Below are 11,640 nucleotides of genomic sequence, written 5' to 3' on the forward strand. Positions count from 1 at the left end.
AGGGACAGCAAAATATTCCTGAAACAACCAGTGTGTCTGACCACCTTCTTGAAAAAACTGTGTTTGGCCTCGAATCTCATTGTCCAGAGGGCAGCTAGGGGGCCAAATTCCCGAATGAGCTGAGGATAGTGCTCAAGGAAATGGTGCTTGGGAATGAGCTTATGTTGGGGGAAAACATCAAGGAATCTGCTTCGGTGTTCTGAAATGATGCTGTCAAGATAGCAAATGCTTTCTTCAGTGTGGGCTCGAAACATGACAAGGTCCACAATGTCTTTCAGTGTCATCAGCATCTGCCATACAGGCTCTTGTTGGGGTACTTTTAAACCTATAATCAGAGGCAAAAGACGTAATAAGCACCAATTTTCATGTGCGTTGCCCCCTACTGATTTTTGAGTCGAAAAGTTAGCAGGAATGAGAATTACACAGAATTGCAAGATAGATTGATGTCAATGTGGAACGTAACTGCACCGGAATGTTTCCCAACACCCAATAGACAGCTGTGACTTTGTGCTTTTTTCGAGATGTCCCAATAGGATTACATACCTCAAAGTCATCAACGTACAGGATGAGACTCACTCTGTTCTCCTCTACAGAGAAAAACTTGTTGTTTTGATAGTGAGATCCATCACGTCTGGTACTTAAAGTCATATTCAGTTTTTTTTTTCACCTTCAAATGTGTTTTCTTGAAAAGACTTACTTAGGACCTGCACCAAGGAGGGCAATATTGGGACATACTGGAAGGTTTTGCCCTTTTTTTTTAATTATCAAGTATGTGTTCTTCTGGTTCAACAACTGAAAAATGCTTCTTCATAAATTCTCTTCTCTTGTAATAAGTTGTGAAAGGGCCACCTGTCCCCAAGGCAGTACTTATAGGGTGTGTCTCACAAAGATTTTTCACTAAATCTGAGATAATGGCTGGATCCAGATCACAATTATGGCTTTTCAAGGTGGACACCACCACATCTCTTAAAAGTGGACCAGATGCAGAGGTGGATATAAACTGAAGCTCATCTACTATTTCATCAATGCATTTGTTTGGGACATTGAACATGCTTTCTAACTTTAAAAATAGATGGCCAAATTTCTCTTTTATATCTTGAGACAACTCCTGTGGTTCCCCATCCCAAAGCTCTAAGCTCTCTTCCACACAGGTCTCATCCTGAGCAAACATGGGTTCATTGGGTTTGCTTTTTAATACTTCAGTTTTAAAATCCTCAAGGGTGTGTGACTGGTGTTTTCTGTGTCTATGTGTAGCAAAGGTGGAATAAATATTTGTACTGAAGTTGCAGTTTTTGAAGACACATGCAACTACTTCAAACTTCCTTAAGTGGTTGTTAAGATGCTCAAAATACTGCTTCTCTGAATTAAAAAAAAACAGAGCAGCAAAGTAGACAAGTAAATGAAAGAGGTCCACTTTGTGTGACCATCTTCACATGGTGTCAAGACAAATGGGTCTTAAGGGCATTAAATGTTTTAAACGAGCAAGGGCAATCAGTGTGAAGACAAGGGACTGACTGGCTGCGACCACCATTTCCATGCTTTAGTCTGTAGTGTTTTAACAATCCCAATCTCTTCTCAAAATTAAACCAAACTGCCACACAAAGAAATTATGTGACAAGTTAAACCTAATCGTTACTAATTTGATCTTACCTTGTGGAGTTCAAATTAGCAGTAAGAAGGTCCTATGTTCTGTAAAAAAAAAAAAAAAAAGGTTATTTATATGCTTTTCAACTAATTTCTACTAACTCAAGGATGCACAATGATATTAATTTATTTTTATTTTTTTTACATATGTCAGCTTGGTGTCAAATTTAAAACAGGTCAATATGAAGACTTGAGTGAAATCGAGTGAAATTTTTTTTTCAAAATACACCTCATGGCAGCGGTGCAGCAACCGTGGTCGTTTTATTCATAAAGACGTTAAGGCAGCAGGCGTGTGTTGTTTGGGTGGCCATCTAAGCTGTAAAGTGCTGTGGGAAATTATGGACATACCTCCTGCCAGGAAAGTTAGTCAGCAAGTCTAGCAGGAAAATACACTATTTGCTAGTGCAGCTGCTTTCAGTGCGGAGAAACTGACTTAAGTAGGTGAGCCAACAGGAACGTACAAAGTTTGTTCCGCTTAAAAATTACATTCATGGTTCCACTTCTTCCCGTTTCCGTCAAGTCTGCCAACCGTCGAAATGTGGACCATGGTATGTCTGAAGAAAGACCGCTCAAATGTGGGGAGGGGCTTTGACGTCATGCTCTGAATGCAGAGAAGGTGGCCATATTCACTGATGTCACTCCATTACATTTTACTTGGAAATGTCAACTAATTAAGCCAATTGGTTTAGTGAATATTACTTGGATCGAATGATTCAATTTACATACAAAACTGAGGACACATAATTACAAACAATCCTCAAGTAATGCACTACAAGAAAAACTGCTATTTTAAAGTAATAGCACTGAATTTGTATTTTTTTGTAAAATTTATATAGCTAATTGAAATAATAATTACAGGGCCAAAATGCTCTGGTGTAAAATCACCAGCAACATCTACCAGATGTGCTAAAATGCATTAGGGATTGCACGGAAAAAGAATTAACAGCTGCAACCACCCTGGAATCATAACAAACTCATCAACTCAATGAGAGACACGTTTGTCGGACGCATTTGGAGCAGCCTTTGAATTGGGACAGCTTTCATCACCTGGCTGTGATGTAATTTGCCTTCAAATGCGTCCTCCAAAGGATGCAGCCTATGAATCAACCCATGTTGGTAGCTGGCTCTCATGTTTCGAGTGCTCTTTGTGATTTAGCTTGCTAACGATACTTTCCTGTGCTACAGTTCCTGGACTCACCTTGTCTCAAACGTCTGGCTTAAGCTCCCGTCTTGGACTCAGGATACCAAACCAACATTTTTGAAATCACTCTGTGCCTCACCTGCCTACCCTCCTGCCACCACACTCCATCAGGATCCTCTGGATCTCAGGTCAGACTTTCCACACTGCTCAGCTCACCCCGGATTTACGTCACCCTCCTTTCATCACTCTTCTCCTCCGTCTTCAAGTAAGAATAGCTACATAATATACTTACTGTTGAGATGGAATTATTTGAAATGCCTCAATTCTACACTTTATATTAACTAAAATGCCATCTAACCATATATTGTAGTATTAAGTGGCCCTGAAAATAAAGGCATTAGACTACGTGTCCTTGGGGGGTAGAATGCTGTAGACTCTCGCTCACGCTTGCCTAGGAGAGAGTAGATAACAGGGGACCATCTGCTAGTGGAAAGTTACTGAGACACTGTTGTTTAGACTAGAGAGTCTAATGTGCTGCTGGGACTGCCCCAGTGGATTTTGATGTTGGATGCTGAGTTATGGAATTCCCCAAGTAAGTTGTAATAAAATTGTTTATTTTGAAGAAAAACAGGAATGGGATATTACGCTGTATTATGATGCATTATACTGCTGATTTATAAGAAATGCTGTTTGTGTAGAATCCTGGACTTATCTGATTAGAGAGAACAAAACATACTGAACAGGAAACCAAGGTCGTAACTTAGGCTCAATGAGAGGGAAAGAATGTGAATGCTTAGTTTGGAGGGGGGCTGAAGCTAAAAGAATGGGAGAAATGGTCAGACACTTCTCCCGTCCGGACATTTGTAAGGCTCAAAGTGTTGTATAGAATAAAGAGAATTGTATTGATTAAAGTGATTGTTGCTTGAGCATTAAACACCGAATGTTGTTCTTCCTTCAGCCCAAATATCAAAGAGTTGGGTTTTGTAACATTACCAACTTCAGAGCTCCACTCGACTACTTCCCTAACTCCGTTGTCCTCTCTCCTTAGTGTGGCTGCTAACTGCCCTGTTCCAGGCTGCATCTCAGGCCCCATTTCCCTTCGCTAGATCCACGTTCCCCACGCCAAGTTCTACGTTTCACTGCTTTTTGTTCTTGCCACATTTTCAAAAACTAAATCAATAAATAAATATATTTTAAAACTACCTGCTGTCTCTATCCTGGGTTTCTGCACCCGAGTCAGTTTTGAGACTGACCACTTGGTCCCGTGACACATGACAGTTCCAATTACTATAGAAAACATGGATGACATAATAGCGCCCCAAAATTGAAGCAAAATGTCTCTATCGCCCCCTGGTGTCTGGTGGTGGGGTTTATAGGGTCATAAACCCCACCTCCTCCATGTTAGCGGATAGGACACTCCACCTCAAGTCACTACCATGCAGACTCTGGCTCCAAAAGTGCAACATGGCAGGTCCCACAAGTGGGAAATTTTGGCTACATTTTCGTACAGTAGGATTGTACATTGGTTTACTCACAGAATTTTAATGCTTTATCTAGGGGTTTTTTTTTTGTTTTGTTTCCCTCTTTTTTTTTTTTTTTAATCTGTCTAAGTTAAAATAGGTTTATACTGAAATATTACACTGTATTGCCAGAAGTATTCACTAGTCTGCTTTAAAACATGTATGAACTTGAGTGACCTCCCAATCTTAATCCATAGGGTTTAACATTATGTTAGCCCAGCATTTGCACTGCTCTGGCTGACGTAAGGCTTGGATACAGCTGCTTGGCCATGCAAAACCACTACATGAAGCTCTGTATGGACTGCTCTTGAGCTGATCAGAAGGTCATATGAAGTTCTGCAGCAACTGACTCTGCAGAAAGCTGGTGACCTCTTTGCACTATGCACCTAAGCATCCACTGACTGCGCTCTGTGTTTTTTACATGGCCTACCACTGAGTTGTAGTTTCCGGTTGCATTTGGGTCCAGTTTGCCTGCCACATTACTGCTCCATGACATTTAGGTTTACTTTTGACTATCTATTAGTAACTTGTAAATGGCTATTTGATGTAGGTAAATAAAACTTAGGTTAGCAACACAGGTGATGTGACCACACAGAAGTGACACTCTGCCTTTTCAAAGTGAAATAATTACATTTATTATCCATTTACTATTCAGTTGTCACTAAATAACTAATATATTAAAGCATTTCTTCCAGGAGAGGTAATTGGGACAAACTAACTCTTCAAAGCTGTCATACTGATATTTAAGGTGTTTTGATTCATACTTTCAACTAAAGCAATAAGATTGAAGACAACTTTCCAGATTAGAAGTTGCCAGCATCTACTGGCAGTGTTGGGAAGGTTACTTTTAAAATGTATTCCATTACAGAATACAGAATACATGCCCCAAAATGTATTCTGTAACATATTCCGTTACATTACTCAATGACAGTAACGTATTCTGAATACTTTGGATTACTTAATATATTATCATGCTTTTTACAACAACGTGAATGTACTATTGCTGTGATTTATTACTATTACTGAAGGTCCGCGACTCCGAACTATACTAAAGGGACCTCTGACTAATACGGCGGGGTCCCTGTAGGCTCGTTGCCGAAAAATAGCTTTACTTTGTTGTGTTGGTCAACTTTTCTTGCGAGAGACAGAGAGAGGCGTTGAAAGGCTGCTCCAACGGAACTTATTGTTTTCGGAGGAAAACACGAACACGGTGTACAGTCGAGTCTTAATAGCTTACTTACAACTGGGCTCGTCAGGCACTCTTCTTGGCTGCAGTGGTTATTATTATATTTACATGCTTCCAGCTCCCGTTTTTCCTCGATGACAACTCGTACCTTTCCACTCCCCTTTTTCTCCCTCCTCGTGCTCACAGACCCATAACGTGTATGGCAGTCCATTCTCCCTGCAACACGGACTACACTGCCCATGATGCTACATTCTTTAGAGCTATGCTTGTAGCATTCTGCCTATTAGCTTAGCACAACAACAACAACAATGAAAAGGCGCTCTCTCACCCAGGAAACACACAGTCGCAGAGAGAGAGAGAGCGTCGCCCTGTAACCATGGCAACCGTAACGCTGCCGCCTGGAACAACAGAACGTAGCTGTCAAACAAAACCCAAACAGTCCTGACCCGCGACAATATGAAACAGGAAAGTACCGCCGTGTAATCCATTTATTTCAACAAAGTAACTGTATTCTGAATACCACCTTTTTAAACGGTAACTGTAACGGAATACAGTTACTCATATTTTGTATTTTAAATACGTAACGGCGGTACATGTATTCCGTTACTCCCCAACACTGTCTACTGGACACCTTCAAATGGCTCAGTTGGATTAAATATTATCTTTGTTTACACACTTATGTCACATAGATATAAAGGCAGTAAAATATTCTTTCACTTTTTAGGATAGACAAAACTGTAAAAGTTTATTCAGAATAGTGTCTTAGATGCCACATCTAATTTTAAAGTGACTGACATTTGTTTGCTGATCCTAACTAGCCTTTTGGGGGTTTTTTCTGTTTCAACGTTTTTGTTTGGTTGCAATTGGTCACTTATGCAATTTTTTTTACCTGCTCTTGCTCTATAAACATTTCTATATTATACTGTTACACAAATTCAGGATAAGTGATGCAGGATAAATGGATGGTGGGGAGGTAATAATGGTGGATAAACTTGTAGTATTTGTGAAACCGATAAAGAGGGAGACGATAGATTTAAGTTTCTTGTACTTTTCTCTGCATGACATGCGTAAGCCGACATGTGTAGGAGAAAAAACAGATATGAACACAGCCAGAATCTCACTATCTGAATCTGAAAACTAGATGATAAAGGGGATGAAAACAGCCTGGCAAGGTCTCACTCTCTTTCTCCCTGGATTTCTCAGACAACTAAATAAAGCTTTTGAATCCCTCCACAGCAATAGAAGCTGGAAGCTCTATCAATGCTCTGGAAACAAGATACCAGCCCAGGAGTCCAGATTCACATAAGAGGTAATGGTCGCTGTCAACAGGCACATTCATAGGCAGATAAATGGGCTCTGATCACAACAATGAATATGTAAAGGCCCTCTCCCATCCTATCATTGACAGCCCACTTTTTCCATCCCTATCATTTTAATTAATTATGTGATATTTCCAAACTCTGGGCTGTACAGAACTCTAATGAGAAACCTCATCAAAAGATGCTAAACCTAGGCAATTTGAGATGCTGCTGGCATGTTATATTGCATTTTCAGCCTTCTTCATTTCCAATTACTTGCTTTTTTTGTTGTTATCAAGAGGCTGTGCCATAACTAAAAAGGGATCTCACCAACAGCACACCTGTTTTTGCGTGTCAGTTTTTTGCATTTTCTTCTTTAGCTAAGATCCCTTTTGTGCTGTTTTTGGACTGGTTTGCTCTGGTGTATTGATAGCCATCTCATTGACTTTATTCAGCCATCCATCAATGTGACAATGCGAAAAGAATAAAAGTTTTCAGGCACTACTTAATTAATCCACCTGCTACTGTCTGCCTGTGTTGCTCAATCATGGAGTAAATAAAGGCAGTCATGAATGTAATTGTTTGTTTTTCTGTGCAGCGTTTGAAAAAAGGCACTTTTTCATCTCAAGGAGCTGTGAAAGTTGCCCTTTTCCCTGTAATTTGCCAAAGGTATTTCTTAAACCAAATGAGGCAGAGGGGTTCACAAATGTCACATTTCACATCAGCTTCTCATGCACTGCTCCATAGCTATTAGGTTTATCCCGGTAGACAATGATCTTTGGGACTGATGACAGTCGGATGGTCAATAATACATTAAATTAATTATGTTGACGTTGGGAGATCTCTGTTACATTTATTTTATATCTTTATGTCAGATGCAGAGATGCCATTGCATCTCGAACATTTGCGAAAAGCTTGAACAGTAACAGGTCAGAGATGCAAGCCCTTTTGTTTATGTAATACAACAGATTAAACAAGCTGGCAGTTCTACATGCAGGTTAAATTTGATGACGTTTAAGCTGGAATGGTCCAGCTGGAACAACATTCCAGCTGCTTAAGTTAATGAGAAATTAAATATGATAGGCAGTTATGGTTGCAGGACGTGGCTTTAGCTCAGCTGCAGGGAAGTGGTGGAGCTGAGAATCTCATGGGTAAATGTAAGGGGAAGCTGATTGCCGTTTTACTAAGCAGTTTCTCCCATTCGTGTACACCAGGATCAAGGGACACATGCTGACTACATCCAAGTCAGCCATGCTGGGCAGGAAATAGAAGTAAATATTATCCCTGAGCTAAGGGTACTGGGGCACTTTGCAACACTGGGGCAAATAAAAACTGATTCATTTCAGCAGTAGGGGCATTGTATGCATCTAATTTTCCAGCCAGTTATAATAAGCATCACCCACTTCATAGTCTGCTTTTTAAATGTTTTAGAAATTAGCCAATACTGAATCTGTTTTTCACTTATCAATGCAGATCCATATTGTAGTGTCACGGTCCCCTTCTACTCCTGGCTTGACTTGCCTTTCGGTCTTTCCCCTCCCCTTTTCTCTCTTTTCTCCTCTGTTGGTATGTGTGTGTGCCTCATTCAGAAACAGTTAATGCCTTAATCGAGCAGAGCAGAACTTTTTAGATCAGGAGATTGCTACTCGCTTGGGATTAAAATTAATGACTCTCGATACAGCCCTGCAGATAACCGCTTTCAGTGGTAGCGTATTGGAGCAGATCATTCATTGAACTTCGGGAGAGTAGTTCAAGGGAAACAGGTTCTTCTGTAGAGGCTAGTAAGAAATCCCCATAAGCATTCCCGTATCGTAACCTTACCTCTGTGCTCTGCACATGTGTCCAGAATTCTCCTCCTGGCTTAAGAAAACGATCTACTGAGCATTCAATGCAGCAGGAACAGATCCCCTGAAGAAGGCTCTCTCCAGCCAGGGAGTGCTCTTAGGTGAGCATGATAAGGTATCTTCATCATCTTTATCATCAACAGGAAGAAATCTTCAACAAGATTGTCAAAACTAAAGGTATAATTCACAATCAGAGCCAAAAATTAAAACTTTGATTCCACCACTACCACACCGCCCACAGTAATACCTCACCACCAGTCACTGATAAATCAGAGGGATTCATCCTGGCAAAAGTGTCTGGGATTCTTTACTCAAAGATTTTAGACAGCTTACTCATTGGAAACGTCTGAAATAAGATTTGTTGTGAGCGCTTATAAAGGCTCTGGTAGTGTTGGCTGGTAAAATGAATATAACTTGTGTAGAGTTTCTGGAAAAATTGATGCAGGGTTTTGATAAAGACTCTACTACTGACTTAGTAGCTTACAAGCTGCTGACACCTTGACAAGGCAGAAGGAGTGTGGGTGATTTTGCTGTTGATTTTTTGGATTCTGGCAGAGGAGACTGGTTGGGAGGAAACCTTCGGGGGGCATTTTTGCATGGTTAGAGTGAATACATTCAAGATCAATCAATCAAACCTTTATTTGTCACATGCAGTGTTTACACCTGCTATGAAACTGGACACCCCCCCCAACCATACATACATAGCAAAGACATGTTGTGGGAAGATAGGATGATAGGTCAGAGACAGGTAGTAATCTGGAAAAAAAAAACCAATGACATGTACAATAAAACGGGCAAGTGGAGAAGGGGGAGAAAGAGACCTCTAGTCATGTTGGGCTCAATATGGGAGGTCATGAGAACAAAAAAAAAAAACAACTCCTCAGCATAGAGCGCACACACATATACACATCACAACACCATAAACCACATGACAAACAACTGGGGTGGGTAAGGGGGTGAGCCAAATTACCCACGGCCATCCAGCCAAGCGCTATTAATCCAGCGCTGGGACTTAGACCCGCTGTTTGACTTCGGCCTTGGAGATAAGTGTTCAAAGGGGTTAGGAACAGTCTAAACACTGTCTGTCATCAGGATGAGAATTTGTTATATTCAGCTCTAGCCTTGAGACCACAGCTGGCACTGATATGGTAGCTGCATGAAATGATGGTGGTATTCCTTTAGTGCGAACAACTGCATGTCAATTTCACAGCCAATCTAGCAGTCCGACACTGGTCTCTCAATCTCCCATTGGAGAGCCATGAGCTTATCCGAGATGTTGTCAATCTTGCGCTCAACGAGCATAGTCTGAGTACTCATGACTGCCGTGAGCTTCTCCGAGATGTTATCCAATTTTCGCTCAGAGAGCATAGTCTGAGTGCTCACGACAGCCTTGAGCTTCTCCAAGATCTTATCCGTGCTGCGTTCAATGAGCCCATTTTGAGAAGTCGCAACTCGTCCCATCATTTCAATTACAGCGGGCAGCCTTGTGGGGTTTTGAACAGCTGATTCCGCTTTCTTTAATCTTCAATAAGCCAGGGCCAAGCCAGCTCCAATCAGCAACAACCATGTTATCATGGTTCCAAAAAGGTAGATGTCGTCAATGTCCTCGATCGACAGTCCCACCAGGCACACGACCCTCCAGTTCTTCCACCCGTCCATCGTTTATCCGGCAGGGAACGTCCCTCCAGGACACTCGGGCTCACCCGAGCCCAGGCTTTTCCTTGAGAAGAGGGTGTCAGTTGCATTCAGGGACCAGTTAATCAAATCCATAATTCCTCTTTTAGGTTTTAGAGAACAGACAGTGAGAGTTTTCCAGGGCAAAAGTAGAAAAAGCAGGTGAGACAAGACAAGGACATTGAGAAGCCAAGCAGAGAAGATAAGGGAGAGGAGAAAAGTGCGACCGCTTTCGTCCAGAGCCAAACAAACAAGATGAACTTACAACAAAAGATTTGCCTGCTTCACTTGTCAATTCAATTTTATTTACATAGTGCCAAATCCCAACAACAGTTGCTCCAAGGTCCAGGTGGGGAGGGGACCAGAGAAAACTACAGAGTCCGGCATTGTTTTGGCAAAGTTACCCACCCATTTAATATTTAGTGACCTCCAATTGACTTAACTGCTCTACTCCCTCTACACTTCAGACTGTGTGGCCACCCATGGCTCCAACACCATTGTGAAGTTTGCTGACGACACAGTGGTGTTGGGTGCCATCTCCACCAACGATGAGACGGCCTACATGGATGAAGTGAAGAATCTGGCATCATGGTGCCAGGACAACCACCTCCAGCTGAACGTCAGCAAGACCAAGGAGCTGGTGGTGGACTTCAGAAGGAGTCAGCACAGAGACTACAAGCCCATTATCATCAATGGAGCTCCAGTGGAGAGGGTGCAGTCCTTCAAGTATCTTGGTGTCCACATCTCCTCAGACCTGACATGGGCTGCCCACATTCAGGTCCAGACCAAAAAGGCTAGGCAGTGCCTGTATCACCTACGACAACTGAGGAATTTCAGGGTCTCTCCAAAGATCCTCAGGATTTTCTATACAGGCGCTGTGGAGAGCATCCTCACACAGAACATGACATCGTGGTTGGGAACAGCTGTGTTAAGGACCAAAATAAATAAACTTTAAAATAAAAAAGTGCCTTGAGAAAACTGCTATTGTGCCTTATATACAGTGGGGCAAAAAAGTATTTAGTCAGCCACCGATTGTGCAAGTTCCCCCACTTAAAATGATGACAGAGGTCAGTAATTTGCACCAGAGGTACACTTCAACTGTGAGAGACAGAATGTGAAAAAAAAAATCCATGAATCCACATGGTAGGATTTGTAAAGAATTTATTCGTAAATTAGGGTGGAAAATAAGTATTTGGTCACCTCAAACAAGGAAAATCTCTGGCTCTCACAGACCTGTAACGTCTTCTGTAAAAAGCTTTTCTGTCCCCCACTCGTTACCTGTATGAATGGCACCTGTTTGAACTCATCATCTGTATAAAAGACACCTGTCCAC

The 11,640-nt window shown here is 41.5% G+C and overlaps 1 protein-coding gene and 1 long non-coding RNA gene across 3 annotated transcripts in view; one reads left to right on the top strand and one right to left on the bottom strand.

Moving 5' to 3' along the window:
• The window catches only part of LOC309698619 (uncharacterized protein), a 97,674-nt gene extending 86,455 nt beyond the window's left edge, over window positions 1-11,219 (bottom strand). Inside the window, exon 1 of the mRNA XM_082521188.1 lies at window positions 10,855-11,219. The gene's annotated coding sequence lies outside the window, so the exon portion shown is untranslated. The remainder of the gene's footprint in view (window positions 1-10,854) is intronic.
• LOC309699404 lies at window positions 2,638-3,987 on the top strand. Of its 2 annotated transcripts, XR_014274323.1 has the most exons (3): window positions 2,638-2,702; window positions 2,830-3,050; window positions 3,834-3,987. It is a non-coding gene; the product is annotated as an uncharacterized lncRNA (long non-coding RNA). The 2 variants fall into 2 exon arrangements; XR_014274324.1 differs by lacking the exon at window positions 2,638-2,702 and having other exon boundaries at window positions 2,760-3,050.
• Window positions 11,220-11,640: the final 421 nt, after the last annotated feature.

The sequence above is a fragment of the Aulonocara stuartgranti genome (genome assembly GCF_965226115.1).
Source record: "Aulonocara stuartgranti genome assembly, chromosome: 22".
Lineage (NCBI taxonomy): Eukaryota > Metazoa > Chordata > Actinopteri > Cichliformes > Cichlidae > Aulonocara > Aulonocara stuartgranti.